The sequence below is a fragment of the Peromyscus leucopus genome, chromosome 14 (genome assembly GCF_004664715.2).
Source record: "Peromyscus leucopus breed LL Stock chromosome 14, UCI_PerLeu_2.1, whole genome shotgun sequence".
Classification (NCBI taxonomy): domain Eukaryota; kingdom Metazoa; phylum Chordata; class Mammalia; order Rodentia; family Cricetidae; genus Peromyscus; species Peromyscus leucopus.
Window position 1 is genome coordinate 78,243,709 of NC_051075.1, and position 21,007 is coordinate 78,264,715.

The following is a 21,007-nucleotide window of genomic DNA, read 5'->3' on the forward strand; positions in this document are numbered from 1 at the left end:
GGTAAAACTATGGACGACCAAATGCTACTAGAAAGGTAGATGGTAAAGACTGCTCAGTAGGTTCTAAGGGAGCCAAGAACCCTACTGGGAACTGGGCTAGTGGCCATTATTGTTACATTCTGGCCCCCCAAAAATTAAAAATTCTGTCTGCTTTTTTGTTTATGTTCTAAAAACTTGAGTGTGGCTGAATTTAAATACAATAAGTTGTTTGCTGTAGGGATTTTATTTGTTTGTTTGTTTATTGAGCTGAGGTCTCTCTATGTAGTCCTGACTGTCCTGTGTAGTTCAGGCTAGCCACAGAGATCCTCCTACCTTTGCCTCCCTAGTGCTGGGATTCAGATCATTTGCCACCATGCCCAGCTGGTGTAGGGAGATTTAACCCAGCATAGCATGAAGACTGGTGTGAGTACTGTTTACTACTCTTTCTCAGACTTACGTCGAGGAAGAACAGAAATAACGTCTGTAGTTTGGTGAAGACAGAATTTGAGTAAGTCTAAAGTTTCAGTGGAGGTTGGTGTAGAAGAAGCAGCTATACCTATTGACAAGATAAGCACTATTGAAGAGTCCTCAGAATATGCAGACAGTAGAGGAGCCATGCCCTGAGAGTAGACCCCCACCCAGAAGATGGTTGTAATCAATGAAAATGGAGATTCATTTGAAAGAGAGACCAGATTGCTAATGCCAAGGAAGGGATTTCCTGCTTGAAAACAAACCTCTAGAGTTCTCCCAGGTTCAGCCCTCAAGGCACAGAGAAGCCAGTTTAGCTGTGGTAGAAGGGGGTCAGACTATATCTTCAGCTGGCAGCAGGACTTGGCATTATTGTCCATGTGTTTTTCAGGCATGAAAAATGCAAGAATTATGAAGTAATGAAGGCAGCTTGCACCAAGGATCCAGAAAGCTGTTGAAGCCACACAGTGTCTGGTAGGGTTGGATTTCCTACAATGAGGCCCAAGAGGTCATGGTAGGAGGTTGTGGTGGTAAAGCCTGAACTGCACCTGAGGCCCAGGAATGTCTACTGAGAACAGTGGGGACACAGAATGAAGCAGCTCCTCTAGAGGCTGTGTGTGCAGCAGGTGGCACAACTGAAAACCCAGTGCTGGTCTAGCCTGTGGGGGTCCAGATGATGTTCTGGGCAGGGAGCCTCAGGATTTGATGTTTGCCTTGTGGAATATGGATCTTGGTTTGTCCTGCTGTCTCCTTACTATGCCCCCAATCCTCCATTTTGATATGGGAAATGTTTATTTTGTACCTTTGTATATTGGGACTAGCTACCTTTTTAAAACTTTTTTTTTCTTATTTATTTATTTTATTTTACAATACCATTCAGTTCTACATATCAGCCACGGGGTCCCCTATTCTCCCCCCTCCCACACCCTCCCCTTACCTGCAGCCCACCCCCCATTCCCATCTCCTCCAGGGCAAATCCCCCCCCCCCCCCAGGACTGCGATCAACCTGGTAGACTCAGTCCAGGCAGGTCCAGTCCCTTCCTCCCAGACTGAGCCAAGTGTCCCTGCATAAGCTCCAGGTTTCAAACAGCCAACTCATACAATGAGCACAGGACTTGGTCCCACTGCCTAGTTGCCTCCCAAACTGATCAAGCCAAACAACTGTCTCACCTATTCAGAGGGCCTGATCCAGCTCGGGGCCCCTCAGCCTTTGGTTCATAGTTCATGTGTTTCCATTTTTCAATAATTGAGTAAAACCGAATTTTATTATAAGCCACAGTCGTCCTAGGGACCTCCATGCTATATATATATAGCCTCCATGGTTCTATGGGTTGTGGTCTGATTGTTCTTTATTTTATATCTAGAATCCACTTATGAGTGAGTACATACCATGACTGTCTTTCTGGGTTTGGGTTACCTCACTCAGGATGATTTTTTCTAATTCCATCCATTTGCCTGCAAATTTCATGCTTTCATTGTTTTTCTCTGCTGAGTAGTACTCCATTGTGTATATGTACCACATTTTTTTCCATCCATTCTTCCGTTGATGGGCATCTAGGTTGTTTCCAGGTTCTGGCTATTACAAATAGTGCTGCTATGAACATAGCTGAGCATGTATCTTTATGGTATGAATCAGCATTCCTTGGGTATATGCCCAAGAGTGGGATGGCTGGGTCTTGAGGTAGTTCGATTCCTAATTTTCTGAGAAACCGCCATACTGATTTCCACAGTGGTTGTACAAGTTTACATTCCCACCAACAGTGGAGGAGTGTTCCCTTTGCTCCACATCCTCTCCAACATTGAGTGTCATTGGTGTTTTTGATCGTAGCCATTCTAACGGGTGTAAGGTGGTATCTCAGAGTCATTTTGATTTGCATTTCTCTGATGATTAAGGATGTTGAGCATTTCTTTAAATGTCTTTCAGCCATTTGTAGTTCTTGTTTTGTGAATTCTCAGTTTAGCTCTTTAGCCCATTTTTTAATTGGACTGTTCAGTACTTTGATGTCTAGTTTCTTGAGTTCTTTATATACTGTGGAGATCAATCCTCTGTCAGATTTGGGGTTGGTGAAGATCTTTTCCCATTCTGTTGGCTGTCTTTTTGTCTTATTGACTGTGTCTTTTGCCCTGCAAAAGCTTCTCAGTTTTGAGAGGTCCCGTTTATTAATTGTTGTGCTCAGGGTCTGTGCTGTTGGTGTTTTATTTAGGAAATGGTCTCCAGTGCCAATGCGTTCAAGAGTGCTTCCTACTTTCTTTTCTATTAAGTTTAGTGTAACTGGATTTATGTTGAGGTCATTGATCCACTTGGACTTGAGTTTTGTGCATGGTAACAGATATGGATCTATTTGTAATCTTTTACATATTGACATCCAGTTATGCCAGCACCATTTGTTGAAGATACTTTCTTTTTTCCATTGTATAGTTTTTGCTCCTTTGTCACAAACCAGGTGTTCATATGTGCATGGATTAATGTCAGGGTCTTCAATTCGATTCCATTGGTCCGTATGTCGGTTTTTATACCAGTACCAAGCTGTTTTTATTACTATAGCTCTATAGTAGAGTTTGAGGTCAGGGATGGTGATGCCTCCAAAGGTTGCTTTATCATATAGGATTCTTTTAGCTATCCTGGGTCTTTTGTTTTTCCATATGAAAAACTTTTTTTTTTTTTAACATAAACTCATAGATAAGAGATTGTCTTGAGTCTCAGAATAGACTTGAGCAATTGTGGGATTGTTAAAAGACAATGGAAACTTTTAGAGATGGAAGAGATGACCAACTGTATTTTCATTATGAGATTAAAAACAAACTTTAGGAGCCAGAAGTGGAATATTTGATTTAATGTGACATATAATTTGGGTGTCAAGTTAAAGAGACATGGAATTGTGATGCTCAGCCTGACAGGATTTAAGTCACCTAGGGAACAGATATGGATGTGTCTGTGAAGGAGGTTCCAGAGAAGGTTAACTGAAGAGGAAACACCCACCCTAGTGTAGGTAGCACCATCCCATGTGATAGGGTTTTGGACTAAGTTTAAAACACTCACACACACACACACACACACACACACACACACACACACACACACACACTTAACACGCATACACATGCATACACACGCGCACACACGAGGAGAGAGCTAGTTGAGTACCAAAATATTCTCATTCTCTCTCTCTCTCTCTCTCTCTCTCTCTCTCTCTCTCTCTCTCTCTCTCTCTCTCTCTCTCTCTCTCTCTCTCTCGTCCATGCCTTCCCTGCCATGACGGACTGCCTCCTCAAATGTAAGCTAGAATAAACACTTGGCTTTTTGTCACACGACTTTGGTCACAGCAACAAGAAAAGGAGCTAATTCTAGGGAGCGTATCCTCTTGCCTGATAAGGCTGTATGGTGAAGGGACAAGAGTCAAAGCAGGGGGGCAGCAGCCAAGTGGGCCACCAGTCCTTGTGACTTTTGGCAATTCTTGTAGCCCCTGTTGAAACCCATTTTCTTGGAAGGGTCCTACGATTTAGCCATATCTAGATGACTTTCACAGTTACTGTGGCAATAAAATAATAAGCTCATCATAAACACACCTACCACAAAGATAAAAAAATGCTGTTTAGCTGGGCAGTGGTGGCGCACACCTTTAATCCCAGCACTCGGGAGGCAGAGGCAGGCGGATCTCTATGAGTTCAAGGCCAGCCTGGTTTACAAAGTGAGTTCCAGGAAAGGCGCAAAGCTACACAGAGAAACCCTGCTTCAGGAAAAAACAAATGCTGTCTAAGCTGGACAGTGGTGGCGGATGCCTTTATTCTCCCAACACGGGAGGCAGAGGCAGGCGGATTTCTGAGTTTAAGGCCAACCTGATTTACAGAGTGCCAGGACAGCCAGGGCCACACAGAGAAACCTTGTCTCGAAAAAACAAAAAACAAAACAAAAAAGCAAGCAAACAAACAAAGGTATTTAAGGTTAAAGTTATATTTTTCAATTCAGAGAGAGAAGGTGGGCTATGCCCACTGAACATTTGTAGTTCAATATGTATTAAGCTACTGAGTTTGGAATATTGTGCTTTATGTAAAGGTCAGTAGAATGGAAATGTAGAGTGCCCAGATCATAAGCTAAGCTAGCAAACTGATGCTTAGATCAGGCTAGGAGACCTGTTCAGACTACATGGGAAATGTTACCAAATAAAACTGATGTTAGGGTGGAAACTGGGACAGAGTACACATAGAAGACAGAAGGAGTGATGTGAGACACATCTGGGAGACTGTGGCTAAGAATTAGGGTGATGGGGGCTGGCGATTCGGCTTAGTGGTTAAGAGCACTGACTGCTTTTCCAGAGGATCTGGCTTCAATTTCCAGTACCCACATGGCAGCTTACAACTGTTTGTAAGTCCACTTTAGAGAATCTGACATGCTCTTCTGGGTTCCATGGATACAGGCGTGCACATGGTGCACAGTCATGCATGCAGGCAAAACACTCATAGACATAGAATAATAATAAAAAAATTTAAAAGAGGGTGACAATGTTGGGGTCATATTGCAGGTTACCATTTGGGTACTAGATGTTGGAGGAGCTGGCTGGATGAACCTAAGGTCTATTTTGAGATTAGAATTTGGTGAGCATAGTTGTAAAATTCACACTTTGACCAGTGTGCACAGAGTCTACTCAGTTAATAAGCTCATGTCTACAAAGTAGCACCAACATAACTGCCAAACCTTCTTTTCTGCTGCTAAGATTTGTTCTGTCGTCAGCTGCCAGGCAGCGGGATTTCTGGGTTTCACATTTCTGTGCCTATTGGTAAGGACTTGATGGCCTTCGGGAGGTATGATTAGGAGTTTGTTGTATTCAGAGAAAGGAAAAAGTACAAATGGTCTAGAGTCTTTGATGCTGGGGATGTTCCATCTCTGAAGAGTTTAATGTCACTTCATGGTCATCATTGGAAGCCTCCCAGCTTCTCTGATGGAAGTATGGATTCCGTGGGGACTCCCTGACAGGATGTGCAGACGCTTTCTCAGGCTTGTTCCATAGTGGCTTCTCCGAATAGTTTGGTCTGGTATTTCTGATTCCTGACTGCATATTACAGCTATCAGAAATAACCACAAAAATGTGGACTCTACTCCAGATCATTTCTGTCAGGGAAGACAAGAAATAGGAGTTTGGTGGTTCTTTGAAAAAGGCATGGTGGTATATACCTGTTATTTGTGTGTGTGGTATTGAGAATTGAACCCAGGGCCTTATGTATGCTGGGCAAGTGCTTTACCACTGAGCTGTATCTCTATCCTGACCTCTGTAATATTCAGGAGGTGGAAGTATGAAGATCATGAGTTTGAGACCAGCCTGGGCTCTATTTTGAGATGCTGTTTTTTAAAAAATCACTTTTTAAGAGCTCCCAAGAGATGACATGATGCTTAACCAGGCTAAGAGCCTTTGCTATATGAACGTTCTCTATTCAGTTCTTGAGAAATACATACGCACAGGTCCGCATGATCCACAGCTTCCATCTCAGCCCCTGTGCATTCAGTGCGAGAAGCACTGTACTGTGTTGGGGTGTGAGTCAAGACCTGTCCTTCAAAGCATTCATGAATCTGAGCAGGTTACCAGCCTTCCTGAGCCTCTGGCCCTTGCTCACAAAATGAGTATGGATATGCAGACATCCACTCCTCAGCCACAATTTTGAAACTTCAGAACCTCTGAAAACAAATTTTTCCGTAGGTTTGTTTGTACCATCAGAACTGAACTTAGGGGAGGCTGCTTAGACTCTGTTCCACTTCATGTGAATCATGGGAATATTTCTGTATTTCTCTGCAGACAGTTTAGTGTGTTTTCTCCTGGAAATTATCCCAGACTTACCTGGAAGTGCTATATAGTGTACACAAAAAATATTTCCTTTCTAAAAATCCAAAAATATTCTGAACTCTGAAACACACCTGACAACACCATTGGATAAGAGACTGATTGGTGTTATAGATGCCCATCTTATGGGTCTGTTAGCTTAGGCAACATTGGTATGTGTCAGTGTGTGTAAAATTCAGGGAGTTAGAAGGCATTCACCAAAGCAGTTGTTGGTGCTCTCCCAATTCTTCCATTTGTGTGGCTTCACTTCACTGCTTCATTCCTATTTTCCCAGCACATATAAATTTTGTATGCCAGGCTTTGTCTTTCAGATACTGCAATGTTTTTTGTAAATCAGGCTGAGTGAATCAGAAGTAAATTGAACCCACAATGGGTATGCATCATCTAGTCTGTGAGGTCGCTTGGCTAGGTGTTATGGAGGTAAAAATATTACACTATCTAGTTTACATGGCCTTGACACAAACCAGAGTCATTTGTGAAGAGGGAACCTCAGCTGAGAAAATGCCCCACCAGACTGGCCTGTGGGTAAGCCTGTGGGGCATTTTCTTGATTGATGACTGATAGAAGAGGACCCAGCTCACATTGGGCAGTACCACCTCTGGGCAGATCGTTCTGGGTGCTATAAGAAGGCAGGCTGAGTCAGCTTGCCATGAGGAGCAAGCCAGTCTGTAGCACTCCTCCATGGTCTCTGCTTCACTTCCTGCCTTCAGGTTCCCATTTTGAATTCCTGCCCTGACTTCCTGTCACATGGACTACATCTATAAGCTAAACTAAACCCTTTTTTCCCTAAGTTGCTTTGGTTACAGCATTTATCACAGCAATAGAAACCTAACTAAGACAAATGTCATATGACACGGAACTTGCCAGCACAGCTTGGAAAATAGTTCTAGAAAGAAAGCATGAATAGATGGAAAGTGCCTGCTTCCCCAGCCACTTAAGTGATTGACATTCAAGGCAAGAGAAGAAGACATGTTAGAAGGTGGCTCATGCTCTTGGTCTGGTCTCCTGCCTAGCTTTTTATAGAAGCTAGGAATTTTTTTAAAGACAGGGATTCACTGTGTAGCCCAGGCTGGCTTGGAATTCATTCTTCATACCTAAGCCTCCTGAGTGCTGGGATTGCAGGGGCCACTGCATGATGGTGATGGGATTTTTGTTGGGCATTAAATGTGGGAGAGATGGCAGACCCTCAACTTTTTACTTCTCTTTCTGTCTAGATGATGCATACCTGGGTATCTCCAGGGACAAGGGTGGTGTGGTGATTAACAGTGGGAATGCCGGGTGCGGGCTGTCTTGCCCAAGTGACCATGGGTCTTGGGCAAATGACTTCACCTCTGGAGTATATGTTTATCTAGAAATAGGGGTAACAGTACCTATCTCAGAGAGTAGAGATGAAAAAAGTGTCTAAGCCACGTATGATGGCATATACTTGTAATCCCAGGACTTGGGAGGCCAAGACAGGAAAATAGTGGGTTTGAAGCCAGGCTGAGCAGTATCAAATTCCAAGCCAGCCTTAGCTATACAGTGAGATCCTGTCTCAAAAAAAATAAGTAAAATAAATAGCATTTAGCACAAGTGTTTAATTAGAAACTAGTAAATGGTACAAGAATAGTAGTGGAAACTAATGACTAACTTGGAACTCTGAATGGAATTTTCTTGTTGGGATTGGGTTTGAGAGATGGAGCCAGTGGGTCCTTGCTTGCTTATAGAATGGCTTTGAGTGGTCGCCCATTTCTCTCTGCCTTTTGTACCTTCATATTTTACCATTAATTAATCTGCAGCAGCAGAGTCTCTTGTATCCCAAGCTGGCCTTGCACTCATGTAGCTGAGGATGACCTTGAGTTTATTGTCCTTCTGTGGCTACCTTTCGGGTACTGGGATTACATATGTGGGCCACCGTGTTTGGTCTTTGCAGTGCTGGCGGCCGTCAGTAACTACTCCTCCAGCTGAACTACATCTCTACTCTTTTTCTTTGTGAGTCTCTGATGATGGCTGCGCATATCACAAAAATACGCATCAATACAGGTCTTGCCTTTGAGGAGGTGACCACATGAAGTTCACTAAAGAACTGACTGAAAATTCAGAAATAATAACATGTATTTGTACCTGTCTTTACAGACAGGTTCAACCTTTACTGATTTTTCTCTAAAGAGACTTGGACCCTTCAGTTCTCTGGAGAATCCTTCAGATTTTTTACTCTAATTGACCTGGGCTGGGAAAATAATTGGGACATTTTTATTGCATTGAAAATGACTATAAGTATCTCCCAAACTGCCCACTGTGGAGGCCTCCCAGTGACAGAGGAGAGTAAACATGTGACCTATGCCCTTTCAGAGGGCCGGGAATACAACATTGTGAAGTAGCTTGTTCTTAATACTGGGTTCTGTGGACTCGTATTATTTAAACTCACCTGAATTTTACATTCTGGTGTAAATGTATATTTTTACTGTTACAGACATCTGAAATTCTTTCTGTGCACTGAAGTTGGACCTTTTAGGACAGGAAAATGTACAACATAACTTTGCCCACCATACAATTCATGCTTTTAAATCAAGCACCAGGAAGGATTTGGACCTTCCTTGAGCACAGAAATTGACACTTCTCTAATCTCTTAATTATTTATCTTCAGTTTTCCTTGGCCCTTAGGGGCATATTTGCTCTACATGCATATTTAGTGCCTTTTGGTTTAAATAATTTAGATAATTGGCAGCTGGTTTTGGTCTCATCAAAAATTTCAATCAGTGGTGGTGCATGCCTTTAATCCTAGCATTCAGGAGGCAGAGGCAGGCAGATCTCTTGTGAGTTCGAGGCCAGCCTGATCTACAGAACAATTTCCAGGACAGCCAGGGCTGTTACACAGAGAAACCCTGTCTCAAAAAAACCAGAGAGAGAGAGAGAGAGAGAGAGAGAGAGAGAGAGAGAGAGAGAGAGAGAGAGAGAGAAATTTTAGTCTAGAAACCACCATCCCTAGTCCCATCAAGGGGAATGTGGAAGGCCAAGAGACTCACTGACATTTGTGTGATGGCTCTTCTTAGATAGTGGAGGGAAAGATAAAACCTTAAAAAATGGTAAGTTGATGTGAGCATCTGAGATATTACCAAAGTCTCAAGTGATTTAAAGTGTGCAGGAAACACTGACTTCTCTGCACTAAGTGGTGTTCATGGAAATGATATCAGGGAGAAGAAAGTACCTGCGTGAGGTTCAGTCTTGGTCTGTGGGTTCTGGGCCATCTAAGCTCTTCAAGTAGAATCCACACTAACTTCAGACAAGTGCCCCTTGGGGGTTCTGCTGAGGCTGAAGGTGTGATTTTCCCAGCTGATGAGCCAGCATGGCACAGCAGTACCAGGGAGGCCTGTCACTTCTGTGACTCCCCCAGTGCTGCCTGCGGATTGAGAGCATGGGCTTCAGAGCCTTGTTTTCCAGTGTGTCGTCAGCCTCGAGAGGCTGTGTCAGCCAGGCGGTTGCTTTATTTGAGGATCTTCCTTCTGTAGCAGTGAAAAGGCCAGGTGATGTGTTCCTCTCGCAGCTCTTAGCTCAGACTCGCTCACTCGCTCGCTCGCTCTCCAGAAGAAGCATCAGCATTTCTGATGTTGTGGCCAACTGTCTCACTAGGATGGCTGTCTCTGTGTGCTTTCACCTTCACCAGGTTGGACTTCATCATCGGGTTTCCTTAGTTGTTTAACTAGCATATTGTGGGCTGGCCGAGAATTCTCTGAAGTAATGGCGACTGGCTTTGAACTCATTTTCCGTCTGCCTCCACCTCCTAAGTACTCATCTCGTTGTTGTTTTTCTCTGTGTAGCCCTGACTGGCCTCCAGCTCACAGAGATCCACCTGCCTCTGCCTCCTGAGTGCTGGGATCAAAGGTGTGTGCCCCCACTGCCCGGCTCATCTAGTTGTTTTTAAGGGGCACTTAAATTTTAACTGTATTGATCCCTGTCCTTGTAGTTCAAATTATATAAAAGATCGTTTGGGGCTGGGGAACGTACCTCAGTTGGTATAGTGTTTGCCTAGTATGACAGAACCCTGGATGTTATCCCCAGCATTGCATATATTGAATGTAGTGGCACAGACCCATAATTCCAGCACTCAGGAGGATTAGAATTTTAAAGTCATCCTTGGCTACTTAGCAAGTTTGAGGCCAGTCACAGCTATGGGAGACCCTGTCTCAAGTTAAAAAGAAATTACTTGTCTACAGCAGTATTCTCATTCAGAGATAGGGGATTAATCTCAAGTTCCAGAAGCTGGTTGGCAGTATTTGAGAACTTTCTAGATTAGAGGATACGCTCTAACAGCTAGTAAGAGGCTAAGGGTACTGTAAACCCACAGTCCATGCTCAGCACCACACTGGACTTATGTGGTATGAAATATACTTAGTGCCAACGTGAGAAATCTTGTTCTAGAAATTGTACAAGGACATCCTTTTTTGTTTATGTTAAGTGTGTGACTCAGGATTAATGTGTGCGTCTGTTTGTTTTGAGATGGGCTCACTGTGTAGCCCTGGCTGACCTAGAACTCCCTATGTAAACTAGTGTGGCCTGGAACTCAGAGATAGGCCTGCCTCTGCCTCTTGAGTGCTGGAATTAAAGGTGTATGCCACCATGCCTGGCCCAGGTTTAATGTTTTTGTAAGGTGAAGTACTTCTGATAGAAAATTCAAGTTTCAGTCATTAAATGACTTAAGCATTAAAAATATTTTTAAAATAGCAGGGCTAGAGTGAGAGTGTGTTAAAACAGGTGGGTGTAAGGAGGAAGCTGGAGATGGTTTAGCAGTTAACACATACTGCTCTTATAGGAGAACCAAGTTCAGTTCTCAGCACCCATGTTGAGTGGCTCACAAATGCCTCTCACTCTTAGCTCCAGGGGATCCAACTCCTCTGGTCTCCACAGGCACCTGCACTCATGTGTACATACCTATATGCAGATACACATACATATGTATGATAAAACTAAATCTTTTTTTCCCCCACAGGACAGAGTTTCTCTGGTTATCCTGGAACTTGCTCTGTAGACCAGGCTGGCCTCAAACTCACAGAGATCCGCCTGCCTCTGCCTCCTGAGTGCTGGGATTAAAGGCATGAGCCACCACCTGGCTGTAAAATAAATGTTAAAAAAATAAAACTGGCAGAGGAAACTGGGAGGTTAGAGTGCCTGGGATAGAAGCCCAGATGTCTATTAAATTTACTTGGATAGTCTCTTCCTAAGGTTCTGTAGTCTACAGCAAAACTTAGGTTAGTAGAATGGGATTTTTTGAGTAGGTACTATTAGAAAAATAATAAATTTCCAGCTGTGGTTCCAAGTTCCCCAAATGTGTGTGTTTAGTTTGTGCTCCTCTTGAGTTTTGCCATTGGACTGTGTGTTTATTGGACTATTGCTGGAGTCCTAAGGGTAATATGTTCAGGAAGCCATGTTGGCGGCTAGCACGTTGTCATGAAGGACAGAAAGCCCACCAGCTCACACCAGAAGATTTGAGGGGTGTTGGTAGAGTTGTGACAGATGGAGTAGAATGTTTCACACAGTTATCTGAGAGGAGTCAGCTAACTCCTCTGGAGGAGGAAGATTTTTGCCATTGTTTTTCATTTTGCTTTTTGTGTGTGGATATTTTGCTTGCTTGTGTGTCTGTGCAGCACATGTATGCAGTGCTCTCAGAAGCCAGAAGAGGGTTTCAGATTCCTTGGGGCTGAAGTTACAGATGGTTGTCTGCAGCAGTGTGTACTGGGTATTGAATCCGGACCTCTGGAAGAGTAGCCAGTGCTACTAACCACTGAGCCATCTGTCTAGCTTCTAGAAGGAATCGTTTTACTCACAAGCTCCGGAGGGAGTAGTTAGGCCAACTGAGAGCACCTGGGGTTTCACTTGCTCTTTCTCTAGGATTCCTGCCTCCTTCCTGTCTACTACCAGCTAAGCCAGAAGACTGGGGCTCCTCACTGACCCGTCTTCAGTCCTGGTGCTGTTTTTAATCCATCTGGTCCCTCAGTCCAAATGAGCCCTTTTGTCATGCTGCTGCTCTTAACTTTTCTCGGCTCCAGTCCCCACTACATTATCTACGTGTAGTGTGCCTCTCCTGCCTAGAATACCATTTCTTGGATGCCTACTCGTCCTGCCCTTGGCTTTGCCCTTCCTGTGGTGAGTCTGCTCCTGCACTCAGACCTACTCATCTCTTTGCTGCAGGAGCCCCTCTGATTCTTCCCCCACCTGCAGTTCTGTGTCGCTGGCTATTGGCCTCTTCAGACACAAAAACCACTTACCTGTGCCACCTTTCACTAGAGGAGGGATGATTCACAGGGACCCACCCTCCTTCCTGCAGAGTTGGGACTTTTGCATAGGGGATTTTTCTGTCTATTTTTTCCTCACCCTTTGAGAGTATGAAAAGAACTGCAGCTTAAGTGATGAGGGGTGGAGACAGTGATTGCACCTCCTGGGAGTTCTGATCCCTACAGCTGGCCTGTAGTTATCCCTGTCTTCAGAAGGGGAGTTGTGTGAAGTTAGAAGCTTTTGAAGTTGCCTTTCTTATTACCAACAAGGAAGTGGAAAACTCAAGACACTGAATTGCCATAATTACTCTAGCATGCAAATTGCTATGGCAACAAAGTTGAGGTGGTGCACTTCCTGCTCTGCTGATCTTTAAGTCATATCTAAATTGCTCCGTCTCAGTGTGTTAGAGATGGGACGTACACAGTCCAGGTGCCTGTACTTGAAATGGTGTGTGTGTTTGGTTCAGTGTTTTGGATGGGCAGGATGTGGAAAGGGGCAGAAGGAGTAACTCTGGCTTTGTCCCTTGTTTCTGACAGGCTTTGCTGTGGCATTCTAAAATTTAGAAAGAAGGACAACAAGATAGTCAGGTGACACAGGAGTCCTGAGGGGCTTCAGAGAGAAGAAACTGAGACATTTAGGATGATTTGTGGGTGACACATTTCCAAATTGATCTAAAAGACAGGTCTTGGGTGGACACACATTTTATTAAAAGGAGCTGGAGATACTAATTTCCTGCTGGGGAAGTACACTCTGAGTGTAATCGCTGGTGCTGTTTCTAGAGAAATTCTAGTCCTTGTCTAAATCTGTTTTCAACAAGGTTTCTTGTATCCTAGGCTACTCTGCTCCTGTAGCTGAAGTCACTTTTGAATGCCTAATCCCCCTGCCTCCGTCTTGCAAGTGTTAAAATTACAAGATGCTCTACCATACCCAGTTTTGGTCCTACTTTTTTTTTTTTTTTTTTTTTAAGCTTTTGATACAGTAGACTTTTTAATTTATTTATTTTATTTTATTTTTTGTTGGTGTTGGTGTCTGAACCTCAGGCCTCATGCATGCTAGGCAAACATTCTACCACGGACCTATGGCTCCAGCCTTTACTTTTTGAAAACTTCTGTTTCATCTAGAAACTCTGTACACCAAGTGAGGATGATTTTATGGTTCACTTTTTTGTTTTGTTTTTTTGGAGACTGGGTTTCTCTGTGTAGTTTTGGTGTCTGTCCTGGATCTTGCTCTGTAGACAAGGCTGACCTTGAACTCACAGAGATCTGCCTGGCTCTGCCTCCTGAGTGCTGGTATCAAAGGCTTGCGCCACCACTGCCTGGCTCACAATTTTTAAATTTATTATTTTATATATATATATATATATATAAGTGTTTGCCGGGGTTGGGGATTTAGCTTAGTGGTAGCACGCTTGCCTTGCAAGCGCAATGCCCTGGGTTCGGTCCTCAGCCCTGAAAAAAAAAAAAAGTGTTTGCCTGCATGTATGTTTGTGTGCCATGTACATGCCTGGTACCTATGGAGGCCAGAAGAGGGTGTCCAGTTTCCCAGAACTAGAGTTACAGCCAACTGTGAGCTGCCATATGGGTGAAAGGAATCAAATCTAGGCTCCCAAGTGAAGGTTGTTGTTTTTTTTAATATTTTATTTTATGTATATAGGTAGTTTGCCTACATTTATGTCTCTGTACCACTTTGCAGGCCTTGTGCCCATGGAGGCCAGAAGAGGAGTTACAGAAAGTCATGAGCTACCATGTGGGTCCTCTGGAAGAACAGCCAGTGTTCTTAAGTACTAAACCATCTCCAGCCCCTGAAGATTGTTTTTAAGTTTTATAATGAAATCTCTGACAGCACAGGATTTTACCTTTTTATTATTTTTTTAGATTTTACTCTTATTATTTGTTGAGAGAGGGGGAGAGAGAGAGAGAGAGAGAGAGAGAGAGTCTGTCTGTCTGTCTCCAGGATAAGGAAGTGGAGTTCAGAGGACATCCCTTGGTATTTATTCTTTTCTTCCACCATGTATGTTTCTGGGATCAAATTAAGGTGGTCAGGCTTGGCAACAAGTGCCTTTACCCACTGCTCTTAAAGACCATGAAAATGGGGGCTGGAGAGATTGCTCAGTAGTTAAGAGCATTGGCAACTCTTCCAGAGGTCCTGCGTTCAATTCCCAGCAACCACATGATGGTTCACAACCATCTATAATAGGATTTGATGCCCTCTCCTGGCATTCAGGTGTATATGCAGATAGAGCACCATATACATAAGATAAATTTTAAACAATTATTTTAGCTGGGCACGATGGCTCATGCCTTTAGTCCTAGCACTTGGGAGGCAGAGACAGGTGGGTCTCTGTGAGTTCGAGGCCATCCTGGTCTTCAAAGCGAGTTCCAGGATAGCTAGGGCTGTTACACAGAGAAACCCTGTCTCAAAAAAATAAAAAAAAAACCATGAAGACATTTCTGACAGAAAGTGATTGTTTAGCTCACAAGTTTGTTTGTCTGAAACCAAACTGCAAAGGTTCATACCTCTGACACCGCGCTGTCTTTGTGTGCTCAAGAAGTGCCTTAGAACTGTTTGCTTAAGCAAAAACAAGTTTTTTTTTAGCTGCTTGGGATGGAAAATGCTTACTAAGAATTTAACATTCAGCATACTCTGTTTAAAAATTATCATTTTGAAGATTCATGAACCAAAAATTTCAATTGTATTAGTTTGATAGAAATAAATTTTTCCTGTTTCAAAGAGCATGAAGTCTTGTGGGCAAGGGTGGGGGCAGTATGCAGTGTGAGGTATTAGACAGGGCAGAACAGAAAGTGTAGTAGAACAACAGCATTAGGAATTAATAATGACAAGGCAGAAATGGCACAGAATGGACGTTTGAGCCTGGTGTGAGAATAATGTATCTTAAGAGATTTGGCAAACCCCAGTTGTAATAATGTTCATTTTTTCCCCCCAAGACAGGGTTTCTCTGTGTAACAGCCCTGACTGTCGTGGAACTCACTTTGTAGACCAGGCTGGCCTTGAACTCACAGAGATCTGCCTACATCTGCATCTTGAGTGCTGGGATTAAAGCGTGTGCCACCACCACCTGGCTTATTCATGTTTTTATGGGTTGTAAAAGTAGGCAAAGAAGAGTGTATGACAGGAACTGTATGTGGCTCTTTTGCTGAAAATACATGCTTTCTAATCTTATGCACAAAAATGTTTGGTTTTTTTTGGCTTAGAAATTCAGGAATTTTTACCAGAAGGAGAAAAACAAAACCACCACCATCCCACAAACAAACAAACAAACAAAAAAAAGCCCCATACACCTGCAACAACAACAACAACAAGACCAAAGCAAGAATTTTTACAAAATAAGATTTTTTTGTTTTGTTTTGTTTTAACTTCAGGGCAGCCGTGGTAGTGGTTTTGTCACAGTGGAGATGCCATGGCGAAGATACCATGGCGGAGAGGCGTGCCTGCTGTCCAGCAGATTGGCAGTGTCCTTGGGTGGTGCTTTGGGGTTGTAAGGGAAGAGCTTAAATGTAATCTGAAGCTACAAACCACAAACAGCTTTTAAATTGAAAACAAACAGTTCAGGTGGTTCTGAGACATGTTCTCCATCACTTGTCAGTTACATGTTCAAAAGGGAGCACACTCCTTACAGCCAGGCTTCTGGTTCTGGTGTTGGGTGTTCAGCGGGTCTACAGCTGTGATTTCGGGTTGACGTTTGTTTACACTTTCAGGTCTGCAGTAGACGTGATTTAAACGGAGGAGCTTGAGAGAATCTAGAGACAGATGGAAATGTTCTTGCTGAAGTCAATATCAGTTTCAGCCATTTACCTTCTGTGTGTAGAATTTCCACAGTGGTATGTCAGAGTCAGCACACCTGAGTGTGGATGTGCTCTTTCAGAGGAAGAGAAGGTGCTGCGATTCCAGCAGACAGTCTGATTTTTAGGGACAGGCCAGTTCGTGAGGACAGAGGCTTTGCAGTCACTTATTTCAAGTTGCTCCCTGGAGAGTATCCCTACTTTCTGTAGCTACCTTTGAATAACCTTGAGCTGGTCTTCATGTAGCCTGTGATAGCTGTCAGGACAGACTTCATAAAACACAGAAGATAAAAATAAATAAAGGTCTCAAAAATAAAAAAGATACTATAAAATCTTATATCGAGTTAGATAATATTCATTAGCCAATCTTGTGGGTTACTTCAATATGCCCAATAGGACATATAAAATTATGTGATTATCAGGCCAATGGGATGGATGGTTCAGTGAGTAACGGTGCTTTCTGAGCACACCTGGTGACCTAAGTTTGGTTCCTGGAACCCATGTAAAGATAGAAGGAAAAAACTGACTTTACAAAGTGGTTCTTAGACGTTCATGCATTTTTACACATGCACATACACAAATAATAATAACAAATAAAAATATGTTATGTTGTGGTTTAAAAGAAAATGGCCCCTAAAGAGAGTAGGTGTAGTCTTGTTGGAGGAAGTGTGTCACTGTGGAAGTGGGCTTTGAGGACTCCTCTGCTCAAGCCACACCCAGTGAGACAAACCCTTCCTGTTGCCTGTAGGACTCTTAGCTCCTCCAGCACCATGCCCTCCTGCATGTCTTCCTGCATGCCACCATGTTGCTCCATGATAATAATGGACTAAACCTGAAAATGTAAGCCACCTCAATTGAATGTTTTTCTTTTATAAGAGTTGCCATGGTCATGGTGTCTCTTCACAGCAATAGAAACCCTGACTAAGACATATGTCCTTGTCATTTCTGTTGAACAGAAATTTTTCCTTTTTTAAAAAAACTAGAATGTCTCCTACTCCCATGCTGGAGCTAGATCGCAGGGTACACTAAGAAAGTAGTGTACCAGTAAGCTGTATTGAAACCCTTCAGAGGTATTTTCATTTTAGTATTTTTGAGATTATTATATAATTATAATATATCCCCCTTCTCTTTCTTCTCTCCAAGCCCTCCTACATACCTTCTCCCTCCCTCCCTCCCTCCCTCCCTCTCTTTCTTCCTTCCTTGCTTCCTTCTTTCCTCTCTTTTATTTTTTTCCCCCCAAACAGGGTCTTATTATGTAGTCCTGGACCTCCATGTGTAGACCAGGCCAGCCCTAAACTCACAGAGATCTGCCTGCCTCTGCCTTCCAAGTGCTGGAATTAAAAGCATTTGCCACCTCTCTGGCCCTTTTCTTTTCTTTCAAATTCAAGGCCTCTCTTTATTTGTTACATATGAATATGTGTGTATGTATATTTTCCTAAATAATTAAGTATAAACTACTCAGTCTGTCTGATGTTACTTATATGTATATATGTTCAGGCCTGGCAATTTGGTATAGGATAATCAGTTGCTCTGCTTTTCCCCAGGGAGGATCACTTCTGCTCTCAGCATTCCTTACTTGCCTGTAGTTCTTTGTCTAGGGTTGAGGCCAGAGGTATTTCTTAATAATGTGGTTGGTTATGTAATGGTTGTATCATGGTTTCTTGACTCAGTTCTGTATTGTTGGACATGTAGGTTGTTTCCAGTTTTCTCTGCTTGCTGTGGTCTTCTGTACTCCTGTGACTGCTACCAAGACACTGCATAAACATGTTTGTGTAGTCTACATAATACAGACTCTTATGTTAAGAGTTGTGAATGTTTTCATTTTAAACTGGTTTTAAAATAAGGCTCTGCAAAGAATCACTAAGCATAGAGAGTCTCCAAGTTCTGTTGGGAGGGTTGGGAAATTTGGTAGTTCAAATTCTGGTCGTCTTGGAGTTGATATTTTAGTGAGTGAGGAATGGTTAACAAGCAGTAAATTAGTTAATACTAAAGGGCAGCATTAGCAAAGGAAAGAAAGCAGAATCACAGGCTGCCGGCAGAGTACTTGCCCACTTGGTATATTTGCCAGGTCTTTCTGAGAGGATGGTATTTCAGTCAGGACTGAAAGAGTTGAGGACAAGGGGGCCGCATGAAGACCTGAGAGCAGAACATTTCAGGCAGAGGGAGCAGAGAGTAGAAACCCTCTGAAGTGAGAGTGGGCTTGGTTTGGTGTCTGTTTGCTTCTGGGTTCTGAGGGTGGAGGCATGTGAGAAAGGGGTACCTTTTTGATCTGAGCAATTGTATGGTACTGTTTATTAGAGCAGGGATGGCTGAAGACAGATGGGAAGGAAGGGGCCCCTGAGTTCAGTGTTTGACTTGCTAAGTGTGAGATGCCTTTTGGTACTTAGTTGGAGATGCTGATGTGGTCATTGGATGGGAGAATGGGAGGGGGGGGCAGGGCTCACTGCCAGCAGCCTGTGACCTGGAAAGGGGTGGGGCGAGAAGGAGGGCCAAGGACCCAGTGCCAGAGTGGTGTATGGTCTTGCCTGTGGAATACCAAGGGCAAGTACATCAGGAAGGCAAGCCCTCCATTTGGCAGCCAGTGGGAGGGAAGAGCATCTCCCATTGCCTCTGTTTCCAAGAGGGAAAGATTAATAGGGGGAAGGTTTTGAGGGGTATATTTTGTTTCATTGCAAACTGTGTGAATTTTTAATACAAAACATAGGAATACATATCAATTGAGTTGCCTCTAAGTGCTTCCCCTCAGGGTTTTCTCTCCTGTGCCTTGGGGGTGCTTTGATGAAAAGTTTGAGAAGTCACTTCATTATTGTAGTCTGTTGTTATGTTATTAAATCTCACCCTAGTGAGTGTTTAACCTTAAAGAGTTTGAGATTCACTTACCCATTCTGTTATCCCTAATAGAGCTTTTGCAGCTGCTCCAAATATCCCTCCAATTGTGCATAGTTTGGCAAGCCACTTCATTCTGCACTGGGGAAGGTCTGCATGGCATACTGCAGTGGCCTCTAGAGAGTCTCATGTCCTCCCCAGGTAAGGATGTAGAGGGAATGGGTCCTGCCTGGGCTCCCTAGGGGCAGTGTCAGGAGCTCTTTTTCCCTGTCATCTTACTCTGTTTGTTTGTTTGTTTGTTTTTGGTTTTCATGACAGTGTTTCTGTGTATGGCTCTGGCTGTCCTGGAACTCACTTTGTAGACCAGGCTGGCCTCAAACTCAAGAGATCCACCTGCCTTTGCCTTCCTGGCGCTGGGATTAAGGGCTTGCTCTACCATTCGGCAATGTGTTCACTCTTAATAGAGATGCTGCTCCTCCTAATTCTGGCAGAGTGCTTGGGTGAGCCAAATACAGGGTTCTTAGCTACAGTTTATAATAGTTAATCGTCAGCAGTGATTGAAAATTGTTGGCATAGCTCGTTTTTTTCTTCCTATACAGTTAATGTGAGTAATTTCCTTGGCAATCGAAGTCTAACCTGACATGGTTGTGCATGCCTGTAACATCAGCACTTAGGAAGTTGAGGCAGGAGCATTTAGATTTAAGACCAGCCTGGTTTATGTAGTGAAACCCTGTCTTAAAAGAAAAATTTTCAGCCTTTATAGAAGAAAGTGCTGTGAACAGTCATTGAAGGAAGTCTTCGAGGAAGCAGAGACCTGGCCTTTGTCTTATTCTTTGAGAAAGGTTCTTGTGTAGCAGAGGCTCTTGTGTAGCTCCAGGTCCTCATGCCCCTCCCTCCCTCCTCACTGGGAAGAAGTACAGTGACTGGACTGCAGCATCAACTCTGTCCTTCTTCCTTTTGAAAGATGACATGACAGGCTGTGGGGAGGGGTGTTGATCAGTAATTAGTCCATATATTAATGGCTAGGTCTCTCACACTTAAGTCCCAATGCTGACTGAAATTTTGTGCCCTATGACTGATATCTCTCCCCCAGCCTGTGGGAACCACTACCCTACACCTTGCTTCAACTTTTTTGTTTGTTTGTTTGTTTGTTTTTCAAGACAGGGTTTCTCTGTGTAGTTTTGGCGCCTTTCCTGAAACTCACTTGGTAGCCCAGGCTGACCTCGAACTCACAGAGATCCGCCTGGCTCTGCCTCCCGAGTGCTGGGATTAAAGGTGTGCACCACCACCGCCCAGCGCTTCAACTTTTAAAAATACACGTAGAATGCATCTAGAGTGTCTCACTTAACATAATATTCTTGAGGTTCATCCATGACTATGTTAATCATAATGCACATAGGCAGTTGCTAAAGGAATAGCTCTTAAATGTTCTTACCAAATACAACAGAGATAGCTGAGATGATGGGTATGCCAATCTTTTCACAATGAGAACATATACTGAGACATCGTTTGAACCCATAAACAAATACATTTTTCCTGTCAGTTGAAAATTAGTTTAAAAACTTTAGCTGGTAGGGATGCATGCCTGTAATCTCAGCACTCAGGAGGGAAAGAGAAGAGGATTCCAAGTTCAAGGACAACCTGGCCTACATAGTGAAACTCTGTCCTTTTCCACAAAAATTCTAACTGGTCTGCCACCTCCCAGATTTACATGCTTCTCCACTCCAAGAGCCTCCAAGGTAGGCTGTCTCAGTTATCTTAACTCTCTAGAGGTATGTTCTACCATAATAGCACACTATTTGCCCACCACAGTCCATCCTTCTCACAGTTGTTTGGCAGCCTGCAGAGGCCTTT

At 43.4% G+C, this 21,007-nt stretch overlaps 1 protein-coding gene across 7 annotated transcripts in view; it reads left to right on the forward strand.

Annotated features, from left to right (window-relative positions):
• Positions 1-21,007, forward strand: part of Traf3 (TNF receptor associated factor 3) — a 120,506-nt gene that overhangs the window by 17,592 nt on the left and 81,907 nt on the right. For 3 of the 7 annotated variants that reach the window (XM_037210861.1, XM_037210860.1, XM_028883776.2), the window contains exon 3: positions 19,229-19,354. The exons of the other annotated variants lie outside the window; for them this stretch is intronic. The gene's annotated coding sequence lies outside the window, so the exon portion shown is untranslated. The remainder of the gene's footprint in view (positions 1-19,228; positions 19,355-21,007) is intronic. 7 annotated transcript variants of the gene reach the window in all.